Source organism: Lepidochelys olivacea, assembly GCF_965140295.1.
Source record: "Lepidochelys olivacea isolate rLepOli2 genome assembly, chromosome: 22".
Taxonomy (NCBI): Eukaryota; Metazoa; Chordata; order Testudines; family Cheloniidae; genus Lepidochelys; species Lepidochelys olivacea.
In genome coordinates this window covers 5,762,736-5,789,300 of record NC_140432.1, presented here as the reverse complement: position 1 = coordinate 5,789,300, position 26,565 = coordinate 5,762,736, and the positions used below count along the sequence as shown (strand labels likewise).

At 50.3% G+C, this 26,565-nt stretch overlaps 2 long non-coding RNA genes across 2 annotated transcripts in view; one reads left to right on the top strand and one right to left on the bottom strand.

The window, feature by feature from the left end:
• Window positions 1-26,565, top strand: part of LOC311511309 — a 38,293-nt gene that overhangs the window by 7,966 nt on the left and 3,762 nt on the right. Inside the window, exons 3-5 of the long non-coding RNA XR_014709251.1 lie at window positions 2,073-2,151; window positions 2,921-2,977; window positions 4,920-5,108. This is a non-coding gene — a long non-coding RNA (uncharacterized lncRNA). The remainder of the gene's footprint in view (window positions 1-2,072; window positions 2,152-2,920; window positions 2,978-4,919; window positions 5,109-26,565) is intronic.
• LOC311511310 lies at window positions 5,106-26,047 on the bottom strand. Its single transcript, XR_014709252.1, has 3 exons — window positions 25,734-26,047; window positions 23,552-23,640; window positions 5,106-6,956 (listed from the first exon to the last, which is right to left on the bottom strand). It is a non-coding gene; the product is annotated as an uncharacterized lncRNA (long non-coding RNA).

Here is a 26,565-nt window from a genome sequence, read left to right as displayed (position 1 = left end):
TGGTGTTAGTGGGCGCAGTTCCATTGGCCTCACTGGTTTGCTTCTGTACATCAGCAGAGAGCTTGGCTCGGGGGTCTGACTTTCTAACTCTGTGCACTATCTGATTAGGGGAAACCGCTGCTCCTGTGCATTGCACTCCCAGAAAACACAATGGGTAACTTACCAATAAACACTGACTAAAGTTTTCCATCGAACTGTTGGACACCTGTCTCTATTCCTGCCTCTCCGAGGCCCTAGCCGCTGGTCAACACTGTCTGCTGTTATGTCCATGGCATACACACAGAGATGTTAGATAACATAACACCGTTTTATTTTTTATAATTGAGAATGATAACTTGCAAGATCCCAAATAACCAGAGAGAGACAAAGGGGGCTGCTCCTGAAAAGAGAGACCTACAACTCACCCCACTTTACTGTAGGCTGGCTGTCTGCAGACTGACTGCTGCTTGAACACTTCCCTACAGAGCCCCCAGTTCTGCAAGCAAGACCAGGACCCCCTCCCCTCCATCCACTATTAAAGTGATAGCTTGCAATTCGAACACAGTCCTCAATACACCACATCTCCTCAGGGCGAAATGCTCAGTGTTCCTTGTAAGCTGTGTGTCAGGTGTATTGGGATAGGAGGAGGTGCAGTATGGGGCCTGTTTGAGAGAGGTGAGGGAGAGTTGCCCTGCACCAGTCAGGATGAGGTCATAAGTGGGAAGAGTGAAGGGGCTGAAGTGCTGTGGAAGAGACACAAGAATGTTTTCCTGAGAGGAGACGTAGCAGAGAGGACCGTGCGTCTGCCTCCTTTGGAGAAGCGAAGGCAGCTCCACTGGTGAGAACACCTGAGGGACAGCGCACCTGAAGGGAGGAAGCAGTTTCCTTCAGGGAAGCAGTATTTATTTTCCTTGGTGCATCCTTGAATCACCACTGCAGAGCCTCTTACCCTCTACTGTAATCTGCTCTGATGCTTTCTCAGGGCACCCAGCATTGTGGGTCACCCTGTTACCCCCCCGCTTCCGGCAGGAGGGAGTCTATCTTGTGGTAGCTGGGTATCAGCACCTGCCTTTCAACCATGCCAGCGCTCTCCTCAGGGCTCTGTCAGTCCTATTTTGCATTGGTGCACCCCAATCTCTTTGTATGTCTCACAGTCACATAACGCTCTCTTGTCCCTAACGCCTCCTGTGCTCACTGTGCCTAATGGAGCAGCCATCAGCCGGCTGCACTGGGCACTGGGAATGTCTCTCTGGAGGGAGGATCTGACGGTTTGGGATCCCTCGGAGGCTGATTGATGAGTAACTCAGCTGAGAAGCGACAGTAACCGTGCAGATAAAAGTTTGCGATTGTTGATCGTGCAAAAACAAACCGTCCTCAGTGAGAGCCGGGTTTGTTTGGGCTGCCCTCCACTGGCTGCATGGAAGCCATTGACAGCTGGGATGGTCCCTTCCCAGCCACGGTCTGTCCCGCTTGGGATTGTTTTGAATAGTATGTGGTAGGTCAGCTTGTTTTCATGCCTTGGGTAAGTCCAGTGGAGAAAGGCTAGCTCAGTGACTCCGTAGCTTTTTCTATAGTAATATAAAAAGAATTTAAAATAGGACAACAAATTCCCCTTGTTTTTTTGAAACGTTGCCTTTCTCCTAACTCAAACTAGGAGATGTGAATTTGCCCTGTTATGCTGAGCAACATTAAGTAATCCTGTGATTTAAACCATATAATAATTGTACATGTACAACAGGGTTCAGCAAAGCAGATCAGTCCTTTGGGGACTGATTTAGATAGTGGGATTTCATTGGTCGGTTTAAAATTGGGATTCCAACTAGAATTAATACTTTGGTCTCACTTTGGTTGTTGGGTTTAGCGTGCAAGGGGATGGCTGGTGTTAGGAGTCCCTTCTGGCCTTCAACTCTCGGACTCGACTGTGTTTCATGGAGCTGTCTTTCTCCTCGGCTTTCTCTAAGGCGATTCTGAGACAGCGTCAGTTGCTGAGGTGAATGGGAAGATGGATGGTTTAGTGGTTAGAGTAATTCAGGACTCTGGGGCTCTAGTTCTGGCTCTGCCACTGAATCATCTTAAGCCTCCCTCTTTTCCAGTCACAGATGAAGAATGAGTTGCTTACCCTTAAGCTCCAGGCAATGACTGACTATTTTAACAGCTTGGGAGCAAAGCCAGGTAAGCAAGCGGTCGGATTGAAATGCTGAGTCTCAGCCAGGTGGCCTGATTCTTTGGTTGATGGTGTCAAATGCCTAGAGATGAGCATGAGCAGAGAACTGTTCTCCAAGGGCAGGGCCCGCTCAAGGCCTGGTTCTTCTCTGCCTTTCACTTTGTGCAGCCCCTTACTCCTGTGCAAAATCCTGCCATCTCAGATTAGTAGCCTTTGTAAAAGGCAATGGAGAACAGGGCTCTCAGTCTGTATCCCATTCTCCACTTCCATCCCCACCTCTAGGACATTACACCAACTAGCCCTGCCTCTTCCTGAGCTGCCATCCTCCCACAATGCCTTCATTTCTCTAACATGCAGTAAGCATTCATTGCTTAGCATTGCAGAGGACAGAACTGGGAAAGAGCAAGCCCTGGGGCTAAGAAGGATGGTCTAGTGAATGAGGCATTGGTCTATGCCTCAAAAAATGTAGGGCTCAAGTCCTATTTCAGGTATGGATTATGACACTAGTCCCTTAATCTACTCTGTACCTCATCTGAAAAATGGCAATAATAATTCACTTTCTAGTGTGTGTGTGGTGGTAAAATCAATTAACAATTGTGAGATGCCCATGTGCTGTAGGGACTATATAAGTAGATAGATTCCCTAACCTGTTCATGGATGTTGCATAGACTTGTGCCCTCCAATGCTTTGCCACTGTAAGTTTAGGTGTTCCTAGGGATGGGCCTGCCAACAAATTCTACAGTGTTTCTGAGACTTGCAATATTTGTTTCCTTAAAGCCCCAGCTCCTGGAGTCATGTGATGATGTGAGACTCTCAGCTGTAAGTAAAAATTGTGTAAGTTTCTTGCCTTTGTGGTTGTGGAGACAAGCTTGAGAACATGACTCAAGCATGCCCTGAAGGCTCAAAAACTGGCAGGTAACTAAAGAGGACCCCACATTTACTATTTTTTAGAATCTCATGATGCTTTCTGGGGACCTGACTCACGCCATTTGAATGCTTGTGATTAGCAATACTGGACTCCAGCCTAATGTGTCTGATCAGGGGGAAACATTTCCTGACACTTAGCCTTAATTTTCCTTTGCTCATGTCCATCCATAGGCCTTTGGGTTCCTCCCTAGACAATTTATTTCCCTTGATATTGTCCCAAGATAATATTATTGGACTGAGCACACAGAGCCCCACTGTATTTAGAGGGCAGCGTTGTGTAGTCAGATGCATGCAGCGTGATGATGGGAGGAAGAAATGCCCTCGATCTAGCTGGATGGTGGCAGGAATTAATGAGCTCCATCGGAATGGAAAAGGTGATGTTTTTTAGTTGTGTCTGGGAGTTTTAAGAGAAATGGAAACTGCAGAATTTAGCTTCAGAGCAAATGAGCACAGAGAAATACTGGACAGCGACTCCTTTGAGTGCTGCTAATGTCTGAGCTCTAAGCACACGTGTATGCAGTGGGTTATCTTCTCCTCTCTTCACCCTTCCATCTCTACTTTCCTTCAATCCCGCTCCCTCCTCCTTCCCACTTCTCATTTATTTTTACGACCCACTCCCTCCTTCCCCCATCCCCAAAGTCTCTCTTTCTTTCTTCCCTGCAGCCATCCTCTCTCCCATCTTTGTTGATTGTACAGCAGCTTTGCTGAAATGGAATCAGTTTGTCTTTAAAATGTCTTTCCTTTTTAATAATCAAAGGAGCTGTATACTTCTATTTTAGATATGTTTTTGTAACCTGCCCCTGTCCCTTTGAGGGTCACAAAGTTTCTCTGAGTTCAGGGGCTGTCAGTTTTTCCCTGGGATAAGTGTACTTGGCAGAGACTCATAATAAAATGTCCCTTACAAAATGACCTATAATGCCTGGGGGAAAGGAAATACAACGATTTGAAAATGTAGTCCCAGTGGGTCTGTTTGTCTCAAAGAGGGCACGTCGCTTCCCGCAGTAAACATGGGGTAAGGGGCAGGATGCAGTAACAAGTCAGCATTGTCTGACACTTAAAGCACATGGTGGGGTTCTGTTAGATTAAACAGTGGGACCGTGAGCTAGTCATGGGTCCCCAGTTCCCCCACCTGAACCATGAAGAAAATCACCTCTGAGGGGGGTGGTGAAGCTTAATGCTTGCCAAGTGCTTTGTGGTACAAGTGCTTTGCGGTTATATAGCTCTTCATCCACAGACCTCAAAGTGCTCAATAAAGGCAGCTTTGTGTTTTCACTCCCATTTCAGACATGGAGAAACTGAGGCAGCGAGGTTGCATCTTACCCAATGCAACCCCTCAGCAAGCCAGAGGCAGAAACTAGAACAAATGTCCCTTGCCGCCCACTCCAATCACTAGCTGGTTACACTGACGCCTTAGACCCTGTGGTGGCACACAGCAGGTGAAATTCACCCCTGTGCAGAGGTGGGATGCATAAGCTTAAGTAGGGTTTGAGTGGAACCTGGGCCTTGTGCTGGGGTGAATTTCAACCTTCTGAAGCCTGGATGTTATCGGCAAGCCAATGGCCGGAATAGGAACTGAACAGAAACGGTTTGGGGATTGGTCCTGCTTCGAGCAGGGGGTTGGACTAGATGACCTCCTGAGGTCCCTTCTAACCCTGATAGTCTATGATTCTATGATTCTATGAGTTCAGGAAGTTCTGGACTTTTGTCCCCCTGGTTGCTCCTCCTGGTTTCAACTGGCAGTGAAACTATAAAAATCCTGTGGTGGGATCCATTCCCGCTGCATCCCTGACCTTGCCTCAGCTGGGTCATGATGAACCCTTACAATAGCCTGTTCTTGCTTAAATTCTAGCCTGAGTTCCAGACCAAGGAGGTTTGAATTAACTTGGACCAGCTTTGCCTGAGCATCCAGAGACATACTCCGCTCTTGGTGGATTTACACTGGTGCAACAGATGTCTGAATTTTACCCTAGATGTTTGTTAATGAAAGAACAACGTTGAGGGTTTTCTGTCTCTACTATGCGTGCTACAACACGAGAAGGTGAGTGTGTCAGCATGTGCAAATGTCCATCTTGTTCCTCCGTCGCCAGCGAAAGGCGAAGATTGGCCTCTTTCTGTCTAGCCTTCCCCCTTTCCGTACAGACACATAAATATGAAACACTGTTGTCAGCATTTTGTTTCATCTCCGTGAGTGACAGATGCTATTCCAGCTGCTTTGGGGGTGCTGGGGATGAACCTCTGGCTGGCACGCCTTTAATCACTGTTCTACGCTTATTACAGTGGCCTCCATTCAATCAGCTAATTTTAGCTGAGTTTTGATTGCTTCCATCTGTGTTTCATTAGCTGAATCACAAGAAGCTTGAAATTCAGCCCCAGCAGTTAGCAGCTCCATGCATTTCCTTCTCTGCTTTCTATCTTTACTTTGCCATTGGGTTTAATTATCTTGTACGGAAACTACAGGGCCAGCAATGGGTTCTGTGAAACATAATAGCCACGTACTTGGTTTGCTTTTTCAGATTCTTAGGAGGGGTCTCAGGTGTGGGTGTGTGGGTGAGGGATAGAGGAATAATACCAGAAAGAGGATATCTGCTTTCTTTGCCGTGTTATTAAAAGAAGCACTCGCCTGCTTGATTGAAATCAAGCACATTTCACAAGAGCCAAGGAGCATCAATTGCTTATCTCAGCACATGTTGGATTGACCCCCTAGGTGGTTGTTTGACACACTAGAACTTTTCTGGTGTCTTTGTGAAACCTGTTTTTACTGACCTGAGTTTCTAATGTTCTGAATTTGACTGATATGGTGTCCTCCTCCTGAGCTGGCAACAAACAGCCTGAAATAGTAGCTCGGAGAGAGATGAAATAAAAGCATTCACTCTGGACTGTAATGATGACAAATTGCATTTCAGCACTGTTCTCTGTTGCATTGCTGGTCATTTCTGAAGGAACATCTTGTGTTTCTGAAATTGGAGTGGAGATTATCTTTATGGCTGGAACTTTGGTAGGAAGCCAGCGTATGTCCTCCACCGCTTTCTGACTCCTAGGCAGTGTCCAGGGGTAACAGCGGAGGCAATTCTGCCAGGAAAATGGCACCGTACACATCTTTAACCATGTTACTACAGTTGACACAGTTCGGCAGTGATATGGTATTTGGAACAGACACATCTGATAATGCTGTGCAGCAGACCTGACAACACAGGACAGCTACAATGGCCTATACATACAGTAAACAGCCTCAGCTGTCAGTCGGACAAACCTGGGTAAAGACAGTGCTCCAGGACTTTGCAAATCCCATCTAGATCCCGGAAGAGAAGTGTGGTATGAAGGAAACCCCTTTATCTATCCCCTTTTGGAACAGCTCAGTAGAACGATGTTACACTGTGCAGAGAAATGTGGAATAGGTTGTCATGTGATGAAGGCATGGGGATGTGAGACCTGGGTTCTGTTCCCCTCTCTGCCACAGACTTCTGTAAACACTCATCCTTGGTGCAATGGGAAAATATTTACCTAGCTTGTGAGGATATGAGGCATAATCTCAGATAGAAGATGCTATATAAAGCCTTCAAGTTCCATAGGACTTTAGAATGCCTGGTAGCCTGCAAGAAGTACTTATGGACTTTTATGTTAAGATCAGAACCTACATGTGCAAACTATAATTAAAGCGGAAGGTCTATATACTGAGCTGAAAAGCATTCCCAAATTTGCTCACATGGAAGCCAAACTCAGGTCCCGAAGAGATCTGGACAAGATGGTCCCATTGTGGCCATGGCCATTCTAATCCATGCCATTAGGTTCTTATGCTGAGTCCATCACCGCGGTGTCCGAGAGTTGCCTCGTGCTGCACACCTTCCATAGGTGGGGCGGCATCCAAAGGCTGTTTGTAGAACACACTCTGCGGGGAAGGGGGAAGAAAAGAAAACGGTTTAAATAAACTTTTACAAGACAGACCATCGACAATGCTGCTGCAGTTTCTACGAATCCCCATGTCCTGTACAACCGGCAATGCCAGTATCGAAAACAGTCCACTTCTGTCCTTCAGTTTCAGTGCGGTTAAACTATACAATGGCTGACTGACTCCCGAGCCACCAGCCTTAGGTATTCAGTTTTAGGTCAGTCAGTAATTGAGCAAAGAAAGGTTTCAGAGTAGCAGTCGTGTTAGTCTGTATTCGCAAAAAGAAAAGGAGGACTTGTGGCACCTTAGAGACTAACCAATTTATTTGAGCATGAGCTTTCGTGAGCTACAGCTCACTTCATCGGATGCATACTGTGGAAAATACAGAAGATGTTCTTATACATACAAACCATGAAAAAATGGGTGGTTACCACTACAAAAGGTTTTCTCTCCCCCCACCCCACTCTCCTGCTGGTAATAGCTTATCTAAAGTGATCATTCTCCTTACAATGTGTATGATAATCAAGTTGGGCCATTTCCAGCACAAATTCCGGTTTTTGGAATATGAACAAGAGGCTGCTCGGCAGCTCTCCAACACCACTTTCTACAAGCCATTACCCTCTGATCCCACTGAGAGTTACCAAAAGAAACTACAGCATTTGCTCAAGTAACTCCCTGAAAAAGCACAAGATCAAATCCGCACAGACACACCCCTGGAACCTCGACCTGGGATATTCTATCTACTACCCAAGATCCATAAACCTGGAAATCCTGGGCACCCCATCATCTCAGGCATTGGCACCCTGACAGCAGGATTGTCTGGCTATGTAGACTCCCTCCTCAGGCCCTACGTTACCAGCACTCCCAGCTACCTTCGAGACACCACTGACTTCCTGAGGAAACTACAATCCATCGGTGATCTTCCTGATAACACCATCCTGGCCACTATGGATGTAGAAGCCCTCTACACCAACATTCCACACAAAGATGGACTACAAGCCATCAGGAACAGTATCCCCGATAATGTCACGGCTAACCTGGTCGCTGAACTTTGTGACTTTGTCCTTACCCATAACTATTTTACATTTGGGGACAATGTATACCTTCAAATCAGCGGCACTGCTATGGGTACCCGCATGGCCCCACAGTATGCCAACATTTTTGTGGCTGACTTAGAACAACGCTTCCTCAGCTCTCGTCCCCTAACGCCCCTACTCTACTTGCGCTATATTGATGACATCTTCATCATCTGGACCCATGGAAAAGAAGCCCTTGAGGAATTCCACCATGATTCCAACAGTTTCCATCCCACCATCAACCTCAGCCTGGTCCAGTCCACACAAGAGATCCACTTCCTGGACACTACAGTGCTAATAAACGATGGTCACATAAACACCACCCTATACCGGAAACCTACTGACCGCTATTCCTACCTACATGCCTCCAGCTTTCACCCTGACCACACCACACGATCCATCGTCTACAGCCAAGCTCTGCGATACAACCGCATTTGCTCCAACCCCTCAGACAGAGACAAACACCTACAAGATCTCTACCAAGCATTCTTACAACTACAATACCCACCTGCGGAAGTGAAGAAACAGATTGATAGAGCCAGAAGAGTTCCCAGAAGTCACCTACTACAGGACAGGCCTAACAAAGAAAATAACAGAACGCCACTAGCCGTCACCTTCAGCCCCCAACTAAAACCCCTCCAACGCATTATCAAGGATCTACAACCTATCCTGAAGGACGACCCATCACTCTCATCTGGGAGACAGGCCAGTCCTTGCCTACAGACAGCCCCCCAACCTGAAGCGAATACTCACCAGCAACCACACACCACACAACAGAACCACTAACCCAGGAGCCTATCCTTGCAACAAAGCCCGTTGTCAACTGTGTCCACATATCTATTCAGGGGACACCATCATAGGGCCTAATCACATCAGCCACACTATCAGAGGCTCGTTCATCTGCACATCCACCAATGTGATATATGCCATCATGTGCCAGCAATGCCCCTCTGCCATGTACATTGGTCAAACTGGACAGTCTCTACGTAAAAGAATAAATGGACACAAATCAGATGTCAAGAATTATAACATTCATAAACCAGTCAGAGAACACTTCAATCTCTCTGGTCAGACGATTACAGACATGAAAGTTGCGATAGTACATCAGAAAAACTTCAAAAACAGACTCCAGCGAGAGACTGTTGAATTGGAATTCATTTGCAAATTGGATACAATTACCTTAGGCTTGAATAGAGACTGGGAGTGGCTAGGTCATTATGCAAGGTAGCCTATTTCCCCTTGTTTTTTCCTACCCCGCCCCCCAGACTTTCTTGTTAAACCCTGGATTTATGCTGGAAATAGCCCACCTTGATTATCATACACATTGTAAGGAGAGTGATCACTTTAGATAAGCTATTACCAGCAGGAGAGTGGGTTTGTGGGGGGAGAGAAAACCTTTTGTAGTGATAAACACCCATTTTTTCATGATTTGTGTGTATAAAAACAACCATCTTCTGTATTTTCCACAGTATGCATCCGATGAATTGAGCTGTAGCTCACGAAAGCTTATGCTCAAATAAATTGGTTAGTCTCTAAGGTGCCACAAGTCCTCCTGTTCTTTTTGAGCAAAGAAAAGTTTTGTGGTAATGGCCCAGTGCTCTGGGTTCAGTTCCTAGCTCTGATCCCCTCCCCGTCTGTGAGATGGGAATACTAACACTTCCTTCCACCCACCCTTGGCCCGTCTTGTCTATTTAGTTTGAAGGCTCTTTGGGGCAGAGTCTCTCTTTTATGTACAGTACTTGGACGGCACCTAGCCCAATGGTCAGCTGGGGCTTGGCACCGCTGTAGTAATCATAAATTCAGAGGATGCTCAGTTCCGGGGCTGTGTGCAGCCCTCTAAAACCAGTGCACTGTCTTTAATGGCTCTACCTGTCCTTTCCTTCTGTTTTCCTCTAATCTCCCACGGAGCATGCTCAGCACACAACTGTTGGCTCAAAGCCTGGCAAGCCTTTGGCAAGAGATCCTTGTTTTAGGATCACAATTGACATGCGAAATGACATTCGCCAGGTCCGTGAAGGCCAGTGCTGGAAGAAGAAAGCCTTCACGGGACCAGGGCACCGCAATGTTTGTGCGCATGGGCTGATTTATTTCTCTAGGTTTGGGGGGGAAGGGCCTGGAGCCTGGCTCCGTTCTGTACAACGCACAGAGCAGCGTGTGTGGCCTGAGCACAAGCCATGGTAAACAAGGCAAAACCAATCTGTTGTACGAGGCACAGGGACCCAGCCAAGAGTTTGCTGTAATGGATCGGCCTGGCGTTTTGGGGGTATATTTCACTTCATCAGCAGGTTTCATGCTAACGGAGCACGCTGGGCAATTCTTCCCCTCGGCTCCCATCCACATGTACCCTGCCAAGGAAACTCTCCCCTAGCCAAGGGAAGGGGGAGACGTAACTTTCCCGGCGAGGAGGGCTCAGAACAAACTAGCGTCACCTGATGCTAGGCTGCTGCAGGGTGAGGGCTGCCCCGTCTAGCAGCTCACGGGGTTAAAGCCAGGCGGTGCCGTTCCTCTTCGAAATGGGCGCAGTCCCTCAAAGCGCAGCCAGTGTCTCACGGGGACTCTGCCAGGCAGGGTTTTTCAGGAATTTTTTAACAGGTTCCTTGCGGTTGCCCTAGGTCAACATGCTCAGTGTGTCCTGCAGCATAGCAGGGGTGGCCACTGGCCTCATTATGTGGGGATCTAAGCACCCCCAAATCCTCGGGCTCCTGGCGTTCCACCCAGATGTACGCAGCAAGTGCAGGGGCAGATAGGCGCTAGCTGGAGCTGGAAACTTTGACAGCCCAACGGGTACACTCCACCCAGCCCTAAGGAGGAGAGCAAGTGTGTCCAGCCAGGTCACGCTGGGTATGTTTAACAGAGCAGCTAGTGCGCTCGACTTGCATGGATCTGGTCCATGAGGGATGATAAGATTAAGGACAACCAACGTCTAACCATCCCTGCTATCTCGACGTTCTCTGTGGCGCCCGGGGAGCGTTTCTGTCAGGGAGGGACGGAGAGGAGGTTGGGGGGCTCCCAGGTACTTGTAATGACAGAACTACCTGCCACCTGCCATGACTCCAGCATTTCTCGTTGCGCTGGCTGGTGGAATTTTTGGAGGCGCCATTTGAAATGAGAGAGCTTTTTGGACTCAGAAAATGGAGAGCGGTTCTCCAGGGCTCCCAAATGTTTCTGACATATTCAGTTCTAAGGGCTGGTCTACACTGGAACTTACGTCACCATAGTTATGTCTTTCAGGGGTGGGAGAAATCCCCCCGCCCCCCCCGAGATGTAGCAATACTGACCTAACCCCTGGTGTAGGCAATGCTAGGGTGACCTATGAATTCTTCCATTGACCTAGCTACCACCTGCTTAGGGGCGTAGAGGGATATCGGGCCAGGAGAGAGGCTGGGAAGGGGCAGGAGAATGTGGGGGGGCAGGAGGGAGGTTGAGGGGCACAGGGGGATGTGGGGGCAGGAGGGAGGCTGAAGGGGCAGGGGGTGTGGGGGCAGGGCAGGAGGGTGGCTGCGGGGAGAAGTAGGGAGGCTGAGGAGGGGCAGGGGAAGCCTGAGGGGGGTTGGGGGATGTGGGGAGCAGGAGGGAAGTTGAGGGGCACAGGGGAATGTGGAGGGCAGGAGGGAGGCTGAGGAGGGGCAGAGGACAGCAATGGGGTGGGAGGTGGAAGGATGGGATGGTAGCTCCCCTGGCAAGGGGGCAGCAGTGGGGAAAGGTAGGCCCATCCAAGGAGCCAGGGAAGGCCGTGTCGCAGCATTGCCAACTTGTGCACTGATCACCAGGCGCAGGATTTGGCTGCCTGCAGGAGGAGCTGTCGTGATGCCATGGGAAGCTCCTCTGAGCCCCTGATACTCAGGACTGGGCACGTGGGCAGAGCTGTGTGCGAGAGCCTCGGGGCTGGGACGCAGACCTGCCTGCTGCTGAGCCCGGCCTTCGGTGTATGGCCCTAGAGCAGTGAGAGCGTCCCAGGGCGGGGGAGTGGGGGGTGCTGCTGGGACCTGGGCAGACGAGAAGCCCTGGGGCTGCGGGAGGCAGGGCAGTGTTGCTGCGGGGTGAAGCCGGTACCAGGAAATGGACGGCAGTTCCCCTGTCTTAGGGGTGAGGAGAGGGTTAGTGGAATCTCCCTCTGAGCAGCCAGGGAGAGATATGCATTTGCTCATGCATTAAAGGTTGACTTGTCAACTTGAAATAATCACACACACATTGCCAGAGTCTGACCCAAGAACCTTTCAATGCCACCTGGCAAGGGGCTTAGTGGAGAGCCCTGATTCTGGTATGTCCTGGTTCACCAAAGAACGGCAGGTGAGGTCTGACATGAAAGCTTACATGGTTGCTCGTGAACCATGAGCAGCCAGCTGATCTCTGTTTTCACTATCCATATATCTCAGTGCTGCAATATTGTGCTTTCCCAAGGTGAACCACATAAGTTGGTGTGTGCACTGGTCCCTTGATGACAGCAGACCTGGTATTTGGGTGAGGGTTCAGTGGAGAAGGGGAATGCTTCAGAGGGGCTTGAGGACTGGGATGCTCCTAGTGTTAACCTGCAAAGCAAAGTCAGGGCAGCAGAGAATGTTTCGGGGGCGAACAGGGTGGCAATGTCAGGGCACCGACACCCAGAGAAACACAAACAGACTCTCATGTTGGTGGCCTGGGGGTAACGAGGTGACCCACAGTCCTGGCCCCTTTGAGAGCCATCATGCAGAGGACTAGAGCAGAGTTAGAAGGCCAGACTAAAAACACGGTTTGAGGTTTGTTTGTTTTTTTAAATCTCATGATTTTTGATCTCTGGAGGTTGGCAATACTGGTAAAGTCATTCGTGTGTGTGAATGGGTGCAAGATGGGGCCCTAAGAAGACAAGGGGCATACTGTGGGTATGTCTACACAGCAACTGGGCACCTGAGACTGGCCCAGCTGACTTAGGCTCGTGGGCTTGGGTCATTGTTGTGTAGACTTCCAGGCTCATATTGGAGCCCAAGCACTCAGACTCTCCTGCCCTGTAGCCTGAGCCCGGATGTCTACATTTCAATGAAACACTCTGTGAGCCTGAGTCAGCTAGCAAGGGCCAGCCTCACAGGTGTCTAGGTGCTGTGTAGACATACCCTAACAGTGTGGTGAGAGTGGTACAATCAAACAGATACAGTTTTTATGTAGTCACTTATTCCAGGTCCATCTCATCTGCATATTTATTATACATGCAAACTATCTTAAAAGAACATTAAGGTGGAGAAGCCAAGTATTCAAACATTGGGAAATGTCAGACTTGAAGCTTCTTTGTGTTCTCATAGACTTTAAGGCCAGGTGTCCAGTTTTTGACCGGAAAGTCCACTCGAAAGGGGACCTGACAGTGTCCCGTCAGATCTATTGACCAGACACCCAAAGTCCAGTTACTGCAGCTGGAAGAGGCACCAGGTCATCACCTGTGCCAGCCCCTACTTAGCCCCGACTCCTCCCTGCCTTGGAGTGGCTGCAGCTACCAGCCCCAGCTCCATAGCGAGTCCCTCCTGACCTGGGTGGGGGAGGGGGGAGAAGAGGGGAAAAGCAGCAAGCGATGGAGGGGGAAGAGGAGCAAGTGTGGGGTAGAGCCTCAGGGGGACGAGGCAGGGGCTGGGGAGGTTCCAGAGCTCCTGCTGGAGTGCCTGGTTTTTAAATATTACAAAATTGGCAACCTTATGGGCAGCCAGACCTAGTCGAGCCAGAGTCTGCAGTCAGGAGACACGAGTCAGCTGGGGCAGGATAGCAGGGTCAGGAGACAAACTGGGGGTCAGAACCACCAACCCGATGCCAGGAGTCAGACCGGGTCAGGATGCCAGGAAATCAAGCCACAGGAACAGGGAGCACAAGGTGCACAGTCCAGAGCAGGGCAGAGCCCAGTTTAGACCAGTTCCTGTGCTTGCTGCTGGCTTAAGTAGGGCCAGGGGGGCAATCAGCTGCTTTGGGACCCTGCCTATAGGGCTGCAGGGGTGGAGCCTCAGACAGGGGCGGGGCTTCCTGGGTCCCAGGTAAGCAAGTGTTAGCAGGCTGCCATGTGCAAGGCTGGAGCGTGGCTGCTCCTATAAACCCTGCAGACCCATGCTTGAGACCTGTGGGTCATAACACTCCCAGCCCTTCGGGGGGTCCCAGCAGGCCATAGGGGAGGCAGACTGGTGGAAGCCTTGCACTGCTAGTCTGTGAAAAGGCAGTCAGAGTCTTTGCACACCTGGACCCTTGTCTTGCGTAATGGCTGCTAGGAGCTGTCTTCATCATGAGTGCTAACGGGGCAAAAAAGCCGACGAGCTTCTTCCCGGACTGTAAGTTTCATTGATTCGCTCTATTGTCGAAGCCACTGGGGAGCTCAGCGAACAAACAAGCCTTGTGACTCCATGCCTGCCCCGCAGGGAGGAAGTGAGCTGTAGCTCACGAAAGCTCATGCTCTAATAAATTGGTTAGTCTCTAAGGTGCCACAAGTCCTCCTTTTCTTTTTGCGAATACAGACTAACACGGCTGTTACTCTGAAACCGCAGGGAGCAGTCACTTGTGGAGAAACTGAAGTGACGATTTCCTGAGGTGTTTCTCTAGGGGTATGGCTCTGTCAGCTCCAGCTGGGGAGCCCATGCACAGCCCCAGTGAGCAGGGAACGCCTCCACTCCCCCACAGAGGAGTCAGGCGTTTGCAGCTTTCCCTTTGGGGCTGGCTTCCTCATCACTCTGTCCACGGGACCCTTTCTTTGCTTCATGCAGTCTCGTTGCTCTGGCTCCAGTGATTTAAAACTCAGTGTCACTCATTCCTCAAAGGCAGCTTCCTGTCTCCTGGGCATTTAGCAAAAGGGAAAGGTCAGTAGGTCACACCAGGTACCTGGGTCTTGTCTGCCACTGCAGGGTTGTGAAAGACCCTGGGTAAGAGTGACATAGATTAATAGCTGGGAAGGCCAGAAGCGACCATTCGGATCATCCAGTCTGATCTGCATAGCACAGGCCAGAGGGCTCCGCCCAGGAATACAGGAAGAAGGATTGCTAGGAAGAGAAGGGGTCCACCTAACGAAGAGAGGGAAGAGCATCTTCGCAGGCAGGCTTGCTAACCTAGGAAGGGAGGCTTTAAACTAGGTTTGCTGGGGTATGGGGACCTAATCCCAGAGGTAAGTGGGGAAGTGGGATACACAAGGAGGAAACACAAGGAGGAGGGTGCAACAGGGGAGACTTCCTGATTCATACTGAGAGAGTAGTTATCTTAGGTGCCTGTCACACGAATGCAAGAAGCCTGGGAAACAAGCAGGGAGAACTGGAAGTCCTGACACAGTCAAGGAACTATGATGTGATTGGAACAGAGACTTGGTGGGGTAACCCACATGACTGGACCACTGTCATGGATGGGTATAAACTGTTCAGGAAGGACAGGTACGGGAGGAAAGGTGGAGGAGTTGCATTGTATGTAAGAGAGCGGTATGATTGCTCAGAGCTCCGGTATGAAACTGGAGAAAAGCCTGTTGAGAGTCTTTGGGTTAAGTTTAGAGGCGAGAGCAACAAGGGTGGCGTCGTGGTGGGCGTCTGCTATAGACCACCAGACCAGGAGGAAGAGGTAGACGAGGCTTTCTTCAGACAACTAACACAAGTTTCCAAATCACAGGCCCTGGTTCTCATGGGGGACTTCAACCACCCTGACATCTGCTAGGAGAGCAATACAACAGTGCACAGAAAATCCAGGAAGTCTTTGGAGAGTGTTGGGGACAACTTCCTGGTGCAAGTGCTGGAGGAACCAACTAGGGTCTGTGCTCCTTTTGACCTGCTGCTCACAAACAGGGAAGAATTGGTAGGGGAAGTAGAAGTGGGTGGCAACCTGGGCAGCAATGACCATGAGATGGTCGAGTTCAGGATCCTGACAAAAGGAAGAAAGGAGAGCAGCAAAATACGGACCCTGGACTTCAGAAAAGCAGACTTTGACTCCCGCAGAGAACTGATGGGCAGGATCCCCTGGGAGGCTAATATGAGGGGGAAAGGAGTCCAGGAGAGCTGGCTTTATTTTAATGAAGCCTTATTGAGGGCACAGGAACAAATCATCCCAATGTGAAGAAAGAATAGCAAATATGGCAGGTGACCAGCTTGGGTTAACTGAGAAATCTTCAGTGAGCTGAAAAACAAAAAGGAAGCTTACAAGAAGTGGAAACTTGGACAGATGACCAGGGAGGGGTATAAAAATATTGCTCAAGCATGCAGGGATGTAATCAGAAAGGCCAAAGCACAACTGGAGTTGCAGCTAGCAAGGGATAAGAAGGGTAACAAGAAGGTTTCTACAGGTATGTTAGCAACAAGAAGAAGGTCAGGGAAAGTGTGGGCCCCTTACTGAATGGGGGAGGCAACCTAGTGACAGATGATGTGGAAAAAGCTAATGTACTCAATGCTTTTTTTGCCTTGATCTTCACAGACAGGGTCAGCTCCCAGACTGCTGCACGGGGCAGCACAGTATGGGGAGGAGGTTAGCAGCCCTCATTGGTGAAAGAACAGGTTAGGGACTATTTAGAAAAGCTGGACATGCATAAGTCCATGGGACTGGATGCAATACATCTGAGGGTGCTGAGGGAGTTGGCTGATGTGATTGCAGAGCCATTATCTTTGAAAACTTGTGGCAATTGAGGGAGGTCTCGGATGATTGGCAAAAGGCAAATATAGTGCCCATCTTTAAAAAAGGGAAGAAGGAGAATCCAGGGAACTACAGCCTCACCTCAGTCCCCAGAAAAATCGTGGACCAGTTCTCAAGGAATCCATTTTGAAGCACTTGGAGGAGAGGAAGGTGATCAGGAACAGTCAGCATGGATTCACCAAGGGCAAGTCATGCCTGACCAACCTGATTGCCTTCTATGATGAGATAACTGGCTCTGTGGATATGGGGAAAGTGGTGGACGTGATATACCTTGACTTTAGCAAAGCTTTTGATACGGTCAACCACAGTATTCTTGCCAGCAAGTTAAAGAAGTATGGATTGGATGAATGGACTATAAGGTGGATAGAAAGCTGGCTAGATTGTTGGGCTCAATGGGTAGTGAGCAATGGCTGGATGTCTAGTTGGCAGCCACTATCAAGCGAAGTGCCCCAGGGGTCTGTCCTGGGGCCGGTTTTGTTCAGTAACTTTATTAATGATCTGGATGATGGGATGGATTGCACCCTCAGCAAGTTTGTGGGTGACACTAAGCTGGCGGGAGAGGTAGATACACTGGAGGGTAGGGATAGGGTCCAGAGTAACCTATACAAATTGGAGGATTGGGCCAAAAGAAATCTGATGAGGTTCAACAAGGACAAGTGCAACGTCCTGCACTTAGGATGGAAGAATCCTATGGACTGCTACAGGCTGGAGACCAACTGGCTAAGTGGCAATTCTGCAGAAAAGGACCTGGGGATTACAGTGAATGAGAAGCTGGATATTGTTGCCAAGAAGGCTAATGGCATATTGGGCTGCATTAGTAGGAGCATTGACAGCAGATGGAGGGAAGTGATTATTCCCCTCTATTCAGCACTGATGAGGCCACTGGAGTATTGCAGCTAGTTTTGGGCCCACCACTACAGAAAGGATGTGGAGACATTGGAGAGAGTCCAGCAGAGGGCAACAAAAATGATTAGAGGGCTGGGGCACATGACTTATGAGGAGAGGCTGAGGGAACTGGGCTTATTTAGTCTTCAGAAGAGAAGAATGAGGGGGGATTTGATAGCAGCCTTCAACTACCTGAAGGGGGGTTCCAAAGAGGATGGAGCTAGGCAGTTCTCAGTGGTGGCAGATGACAGAACAAGGAGCAATGGTCTCAAGTTGCCGTGGGGGAGGTCTAGGTTGGATATTAGGAAACACTATTTCACTAGGAAGGTGGTGAAGCCCTGGAATGGGATACCTAGGGAGATGGTGGATTCTCCATCCTTAGAGGTTCTTAAGGCCTGGCTTGACAAAGCCCTGGCTGGGATGATTTCGTTGGGGTTGGTCCTGCTTTGAGCAGGGGGTTGGACTAGAGCCTCCTGAGGTCTCTTCCAACCCTAATCTTCTATGATTCTATGATTCTTGCCTTGAGCTCAGAACTGCTGCCTGAACCAGAGCATATGTTTGAGAAGGAGACACCCTGTCTTGTTGAAAGGGTTCAAGTGCTGGGGATGGTGCAGCTGGGACAACTGGAAAGAGAGAGATGCTGAGCCAGAGCTTGGACGTGCTGGGCACCTGCACTGTGCTGAGTGCTTGGGTTCCTGCTGGAGCTGTGAAAATCAGACCGAGGGAGGGGGGCAAAATTCTCAGCCTTTTGCTCTTTCCTCGCTTGTCCGGCTCTGTTCAGGTCCCTATGCTGCACCCCTCGCTGTGCTTTCTAGGGCCCAGATCCTCACAAGGAGTTAGGTGACCCGTGGGAGTCAGGTGCCTAAAAACCTTTGAAGAGCTGGTTTTGTGAACAGTTCTCTCAGCTCCTGCGCAGGCTCCAGGTGTGTAAGTCCGTGACTCAGGCTGGGGTGCAGCTGGTGTACAATAATGGCCCGACCCTGCAAAGCCTTGTCCAAGGATGCTTAGACGGAAAGAGTTGGAGGATCAGGCCCTGAATTTGTCTTGAATGTGATGCCTCTGACCGACATTCAAAGAGCACAGAGAGGCGAGACCATGCAGCGAGTACTTCCCTCCCTGCACTTTGCCATTCCCCCGGGCATTGTCGGGGTGTTGCTGTCTGAAATAGAGTGCCCACTTTCCCGATAGGAGTGGGGGCATCCAGTGCCTTTCAGCTGTGTTTTGGGAAGTGGGGGCGCACTGTGGCTGGAACTGACCTTAACCACAAATAACTCCAAGGCTCCCCCGAGAAGAGCAGTTCGTAGTCATGTCCCCCTTTCGAATCAGGTCAGTGCCTGCATTAGGAGTTGCCTTTTTAAAGCCTGCTCTCTAATTGTTTTTTGGAGGGTAATGAGCGAGGAGCTGCCAGGGGCTGTTAGCACTGGACCGAGAGGAGCGCCTGCGAAGGTGGTTGATTTGTCAAGAAAGCTTACGATTACCCACTTGAAGGACCTGCTAGCTGTACAATTCACTTGATTGCTTGCCTGCTATTCTAGCTAGCTGGGGAGGGGCTGGGCCCACAAATGGCCCTTGTGGGGGAAGGAATTTGTGATTTAATAACCAGACACAGGAGAGCTGGGGGAACAGCTGGTATGATTGATATGGCATCACTGAGGTCAATGGAACTACACTGATTTGCGAAGAATCTGGCCCAGGGTTTGTCTCTCAGGTGCAGTTAAAGGAGCAAGATGCATTTTGGTCTCCATGGCACCATCTATTTACTCAGGTGCTGCCCTTGGGAATGAGGAAGAGAGGCCCAAGAAAGGGTTTTCTTGAAAGTTTTAATTTAGCAGCAACAGCAAGGACAAACTCCTCCCGCATTTTTTCCATTTAAAAGAAAAAACAACCCGACACCCAGTCCCTGCTCACAGCTCCCTCCCCTGTAAATCAGGGACATTGGGGCTCACGGTCCCCAAACACCTCCAGTTTCCTTGACTGATCCCGAGGAAGAGACGGGCTCATCAAATAATAGCAGATCTGAATCAAGAGGCAACACAGCCATGGCGATGCTCATTGCTGGGCATGAAATTGCTTTCGCTAACTACACACAGTTAACGCGGATATGTATGCGTGTGCTTTTGTATGTCTGCACGTGTGGACATGTGTACACACGTGGGATTGTGTGCATATGTACGTGAGTGTGTGTGTGTACATATTTGTGTGTGTGTGCATGGTTGCATGCACATGGGGGGGTGGGGGGAGGGGATGTGTATGTCTGTCTGCTCTGCCTGCCTCAGCCAGAGCCTGCTGGTGTCTGGGAGCCTGTCCGTGTAACCTGGGTTCCCAGGCGATGTTTAATTGTGGGTTATTTGGCGGAGGGGACCCGGCCAGGAAGGGAACAGTAAAGCCCTTTTCATTTCTTTTTGTCGGTGGGAACCCCCTTTGAGACCCAATTACTGGGGCCTTTGGGAATTTTTAATTGAATATTTGTATTGTAAACGGGAGCAGGACCTGCAGCCCTGATTAGGGGAAGCAGGAAGACAATAACTTGGCCCTTGTTTGCTTTTCATTCAGGATTAAGGACTTTTAATTGTTCCAAAGATCGCAGATTGGGGCTCTGGGGATAATTAGTTTGAATGTAGTTTTCTGGTTGAATCCCCCTGGCCAAGGGGACGGGAATGATGCCACCACTGCCTTAACTCTGCCAGCTGCGCTTTCCCGCAGACAATTAGATTTACTGGGGGATTTGTATCTCTAGATACAGTTTAGCTGGGATTAACTGGCCATGTTAGCGGGGCTGGAATCGCTGGCTCTTGCTAGGCTAACGGTGCCTTGGTGATCGGGCTCGTGTTTAAAATTCAAACCAGGTGCAGACTCTGGATTCCCCACGTTGGGATGGCTACATACAAAGTTATGGTCTTTGTCTATCCCAAAAGATGGTCTTCTAGGAAGCTCCAGGCCAGGCACTAGCTTCAGTCCTTAGTCGGAAGGTGGAGCTGCTCAACGTCAGTGGGCAATTTGCTGCTCTCTTCGGAGGCATAACAACTTTCTTAACGTTTCTTTTCCTGCCCTCTTCCTTCAGGTGGTGATGATGCTGGTATTTTTCCATTGAAATTAGCTGCTCCTCTCTTCCCCCCAAGAATGATATCGAACTGGCCAGACCCCTCTCAGTGGCATGGCAGTGAATACAGCTCATCCCAGCTTGGTCACTAACGTCAACTGAGCTGTTCACTACCAATGGTATTTGCAATGCCTGGGTGCTCGGTTCTGCGAACGTGGTCACTATTTGTAAGGATTTGCTGGATAGTTCTGAGCAATCGTTTTCAGACTAAATATTCCAGGCGGGCCAAGATTGTCAAACCTGCGCCACTCGGTGCACCTTTAAAGGGGCCTGATTTTCAGAGGGCAGGTGTTCAGCACTCTCTGAAAACCAGCCCCTTAGGTGTCTCCGGTTAGGCTCCCACAGTCACTGATCACGTCTGAAAATCTTGGCTCGTGTCTTCCTGTGTATCCACGTACAGCACCTGGCACAGTGGGGCCACACCCCAGCCTGGGACATCCAAGCGCTATCCTAATAAGAATTACAATAATAAAGATAGTCAAAGCAGACAGCTCCCACAAAATTGACTCTTTGTTATTTCTGGGGAGCGATTGGTCATGTGAGTCTCATGGTCCTGTTTTTGCTTCCTGGTTGGATGCCTGAAATTTTTATACAGGGGAGTAAGCAATGCTGTTGCTGGAATGGATATTTGTGCTGGTGGTTGTGGAGGAGCTGGGATTAGATGGCCCCCAGCTGCCTGCACACCTGGGTATGACACGACTCTGTGACTGAGGGTCCATCTATACTGCCATCAGAGATGTGACTGCAGCCCGTGGAGCCGTACCTGAGCTAGCTTGGCTCCAGCTAGCTCCAATCCCAATCCTGCGAAGCGTAGGCTGTCCTAGCCCATCTGGGACTCTTGGGATGTACGTGAGTGGATCGCCCACGCTGCAGACTGTTCTGCTTCACTGCTACTGTTATTCTAGATCAAAGCTGGCTCAAGTCTGTCCACACATGCTGCCGTCACAGGTAGATGGACCATAATGGTAATCTCTATGCAGTGCTTAGACTCATGGAAATAGTCACCACTCTCTCTTTTGTCCTACTCATCCTATTGTAGCGATGACATACAATTTGGGAGGCGTTATGTCCCAAACAGAACAAGATGTTGTCTTTTGTAAGCATCTGGAGACTAGTGAATAGTTACTTTAGTTACAATTAATGAGCTCATTGAGTGGTTAGTGTTTAGTGAGGAAAGTTGAGCTAGATAACATATATATGGGCCAATTCCTCTTTCCCTCTTATCCTAAGGTGCTTGGCTGCTGTAGTCTTTTCTTTACTGCCTTCGTCTCTGTTTAATATAACAATAAAACCCTTCAAACTAAAAGAACCCTGGGCCCTGATCTGTATCACTCGGACTATTGCTACGCATGCGAAAGCCAAGAGTTGCAATAACCGTGCAATCATGCGCTATGAAGTCATAGTAAACAACGTATCAAACAGCAACAAGGCTTTCCACTGGGACTAGCGAGTCAGGCATCTGGAGAGCAAAGGAGTGCGTGAAGGGAAAGCGGTGTGGTTTCTGTCTGGAATGCTTTCTGGCGAGTGCAATGACTCTGATGCTGGCAGCTTGCCACAGAGAATGGGACTGGGGCTTGAGATGCTGCAATCTCATGGCGACAGCCAGTGACCCCCACCCCGCCAGATATTGACGGAGAACACAGGGGAAAGAGGATTGAGGACAAGGCTAGCTTCATGCTTTAACTCAAATTCCCCAGGAGACCACCCTCCTGTTGGCTTCCCAAAACTTGAAATACCCTCCAACAATCCATCTCAGCAAAATTCAATCCCTGGGCTCTTCATGGCAATCCGAACAGGCTTCATCCAGCTCCCGCGGATGACTCCAGTGGTTAGGGTGCTAGCATAGGGCTTGGAGAGGCAGGGTGAATTCACTGCTCTGCCACAGATATACTGTGTGACCTTACACAAGTCACTTAGACTCTCTGTGCCTCTGTTCTCCATCCGTACTAGGGGACAGCAGCCTGGCCCTATGTGCTGGAGGGGATGAGGCATTTAACATTGCAAGGTACTCAGATACTACAGTGAGGGGGCAGATAAGCACCTGAGCTAGCCAGACTCTTGGCTGATCTGAGTGGGAACATGAGCAACAGTTCAAGTGCAGCCTTAGCAGAAGTGGGCTCAGCTCCCCCATGGGCTTGCCAGACTCTGTGACGTTGACTGAGCCCCTGCCCCTTTGTGGAATGGGGCAGCGCCTTGTTCAATGGGGAAAGAGTGCCATGAGGCTGCGTTAGCGAATGTCATGAAGTGTGCTGTGATCTGTGGCTGGAAGAAGCTATGGAAATACAAATGGTTAGCCATAGAAGTGTTCTGCATGCCAGGGATCCCCCAGCATCCTCCTCTGCCCATGGGTCTCACCAGATTAATTTGTCCAGCGTTGTCAGATCCGGCAATCACAGCACGCGGGGCCGGAGCGCGAATCCCTTTGCCTTTGGTTGCAGTTTTTAACTTGATAACCTCCCAGCTACCCAGCCCCAGGTCATCTGCTGTCCTTAGCTACAGCGCTCTGCTCTCCCTTTCCCAGCAAGAGGCCATGCTGGAGGTGAGCCAGCCCAGCGGGGTCGGAAGCTCCCAACCTAGGGGCTTTGCTCTGAGGGAGCCATCAGTTGCTCAGCCTGCCGGCTGAGCCAGACCATTTTCCACTCATAGAGGCAATTCCAGCATGAAAAACTGTCCCTTCCATGGGGAGAAATAGTCCGAGCAGGCTCTTTCTGGTCTGTGGGCCCATGGTACGGAGCCACTGGGGAATGGGCAGGGAGCGAAACGGCTCTGCAAGCAGAAAGGCTGCTTCTCCTAATGGTGATTAATGCTTTGCAGGCTGCTGGACCTGAGTGAGGGGGTTAAAGACTATCCAGGTAACTGCTAGAACCTGCCAGCTGCATGGTCTGTGCCAACGGGTGTGGGATTTATTGGGGCCTGGCAAGCTGGAGGGATCTTACCTGCAGGCACAGCTACGGCAGCAATTAGCACCGTCTTCGCCACACCCTGCCCATTAGCATTCAGGGCACCTTCCGGAGTCGGAGCAGGGCTTGGAGAGAAGCCACAGAAAACAAATGAGTCCATGCTCGGGGAAGGAGCGGGGCTGGGCGGGGTGCACCTACTGCGTGGGTTGGGACTGACAGATTCCCATGCAGTGAGGTGCCCACTGCTGGAGAAGCCAAGAGATAAAACTTAGTGGGCTCAGCATAGAGGAAGATCCAGCACTGGATGGGGGATAGGATGCTCTGTGAGGGGGTTAGGGTGGCAATGCTCTGGGCAGGGGGCTGGCACTGGGAAGTCTGTGCTCTATGAGGGGGCTCAGTGCCCCCTGGAGCGGGTGGGAGGGATGCCCTGAGAGACCTTTACCAGCCTCACCACCTAATGGCTCCCTCCTGTGTTCACTGATGTGAGTGGCAGCAGGATCGTGCCCTAAGACTCTATGGTAATACACAGGCTGTTCTCACGCTCTCTGTGAAATCCCAGTCAGCCCCATGGGAGACACACAGCAGGGAAATACTGAGAGCCGAGCCTGCCCCTTGGCTGAGCTGTGCGCGCCCCTCGCTGCTCTCGGACAGGACATGCCAGCACCCTCCCCGTTCCCAGCATCAAACCCACCACGCTCCCGGCAGCCGCAGCCGGGAAGGTGGCTCTGTGTGCAGATTAACAGCTGTCTGCAACACCTGCAAGCGCCAGCTCTTAGACACAGCATCCTCAGTCTCCGCCAAGACGGATGTGGTAGAGACAGCAGGGCTTAGAGCAGCCTATGCCTGCATTTAGCATGGGCAGTCGGTTCAGGCTGGCATCCCCAAAACACCTGCACAGACATGGCACAGCACGGGCCAGGACACTTGCTGCCCGGGTCTCTTGAATGGCCGGGGAAAGCAGGGAGCGGTTTCTGCTTTCCAAAGGCATTTTTGATCCTGCGCCTGGTATATTCCCCCAAAGTTGAGATGCAGCATTGCCAACCCCAGGCGTTCCAAATTCCTGAGTCAGGGTCTCTGAGATCAGGCGGTTGGCTGGAAAAATCAAGCGATTTTACAAAAGAATAGAAGCAGGGCTCGTTTTCATCTGCCATCTGTTGCTGCCCTTTGGGGTCGCATTTACCAGCTTTGCTGCATAGCCATGAGATCGAGCACCCTACATTTTCTCTGTAAATGAAAGCCGGGCCTCACATATAATCCCATGCCTTAAATCTGTTGCTTTAAGAAAAAAAACGTCCCATGTCTCGAGACTGAGCGTGAAAACACGAGAGCTGGCAGCCCTGGGTCGCTCCAGCCTCTTTGGGGATCTGGGTCCTCAGTGTTTGCAGGGTCAGACCCTGAGAGTGGAAGTTTCTGGGGGCAGGTCCTGGCTCTTTATGTTGTCTGTGGAGTGCCATTTGCTCTGTTTAGATGCTAGCAACAATACTAACTCCGAATAATTGGTGAGAGTGCTTATGATTACGTAGGGCAGCCAAACTGGCCTTCAGGCCAGGTGATGCTCTGGAACTCAGACAGTGATTGCTCTGCTCTGCTCCATTGGTGGAGGTAGCCAATCGGAAAGTCACATTACTGTTCCGCCTCCCACAACCGGGCAGCACTGAGCATCCGGCCTTCCCACCTTCCTCCAAAGGCCAGGGGGTCAAAACGCATGCTCTCTGGGCCTTCGGCTTTATTGACAAGGTAACTCAGCGTGAGACTAGGGTGACCAGATGTCCCGATTTTATAGGGACAGTCCTGATATTTGAGGCTTTTTCTTATATAGTCACCAATTCCCCCTCCTTCCCCGCCGACTCCTGTCCCAATTTTTCACACTTGCTGTCTGGTCACTCTATGTGAGACAGCTCCAATTCCAGGCCTGACTTCCCCTAGGGATCCTGCCCCAGGCCCTAGCTCCGTCTGCTATTCCCCCTCCCCAAGGTGGGATGAATGAGGATTCCCTGGCATGGGAAATCAGCGGGATCTCTTAGCAGGGCTCCTGCTGTTCCACCTCATCCCAGAAGAGCCCAGCCACCCTATTCTAGGCAATTAGGAAGGAAAAGCAGGGGTTGGGGAAAGCAGGGGGTGTTGGCTGAGTGTTCCCCACGTGGCCCTCTCAAGATGACGATTCCCTCTTGGACTTGGTCTGAGCAAACCTCCCGCGGTTGCTGCAGGGTTCACTCACCTATTCGCCCGAGCTTTGGGGGACGGGAGCAATTTCTGTCGCTTCCTTTGGGAGGGTTCAGTTTTGGCCAGCGGGATTTGACTTGGTGGGCTCTGGAATTTCCAGCGGTGGATTCTGGGCCGCTGGGCCGACAGGCAGGCGCTGCTGTTCTGGGATCTGTACAAACTTGGACAAAAAAGGCAGAAAAGCCATTGAAAAGTCTCAGCTGCCTTTGCTCGGGACCTGGCTAAGAACAGGCTGTGTCTCTCTGCTGAACGCCCAGCCCTCTGGAGCATGGCTGCCCCCTCCCAAAGCCCAGGGATGGGAAGCGTGCACGGATGCCGCGGCTCGGGGAGGCACAGCCTGGAAATCCCGGCGCTGGCAGCGCTGGAAATGAACCGTTAATCTGGATCTCATTTCCAGCCTCCAGAGTGCAGCCTCGTGGGCTCAGCCTCCCGTCGCAAAACACAAGGAGTTTATAGAGCATGAACCATGACCCCTGCCCCCCAGCTGCGGGGCTGTAGTCACTGCCAATGGCAATCCATCATCAGTGTCAGCCGCGGCTTTGGGGGCAGGCTTCACTACTCAGCTTGTAGAGCAGTTTATTAAAAACGTGTCCTTTCCCCTCATCCATTTCATTTACCTTTAGATTCTGTTTCAAGACTACAAGGGGTGCTAGGAAACCTGGCCTCCTTCAGGCTGGCTGGGTGGGCCGATGAATCTCCACTTTTGTGGGAGACTTTTAAATCTTTGCAGGGGGGAGAGTGAAAGGGGGTGAGATGGCATTTGCAGTATAAACTTCCCTCCTTGAAGTTCAGTATTGTGGAGCATTCCTCCAGGGAAGTTGTCAGCA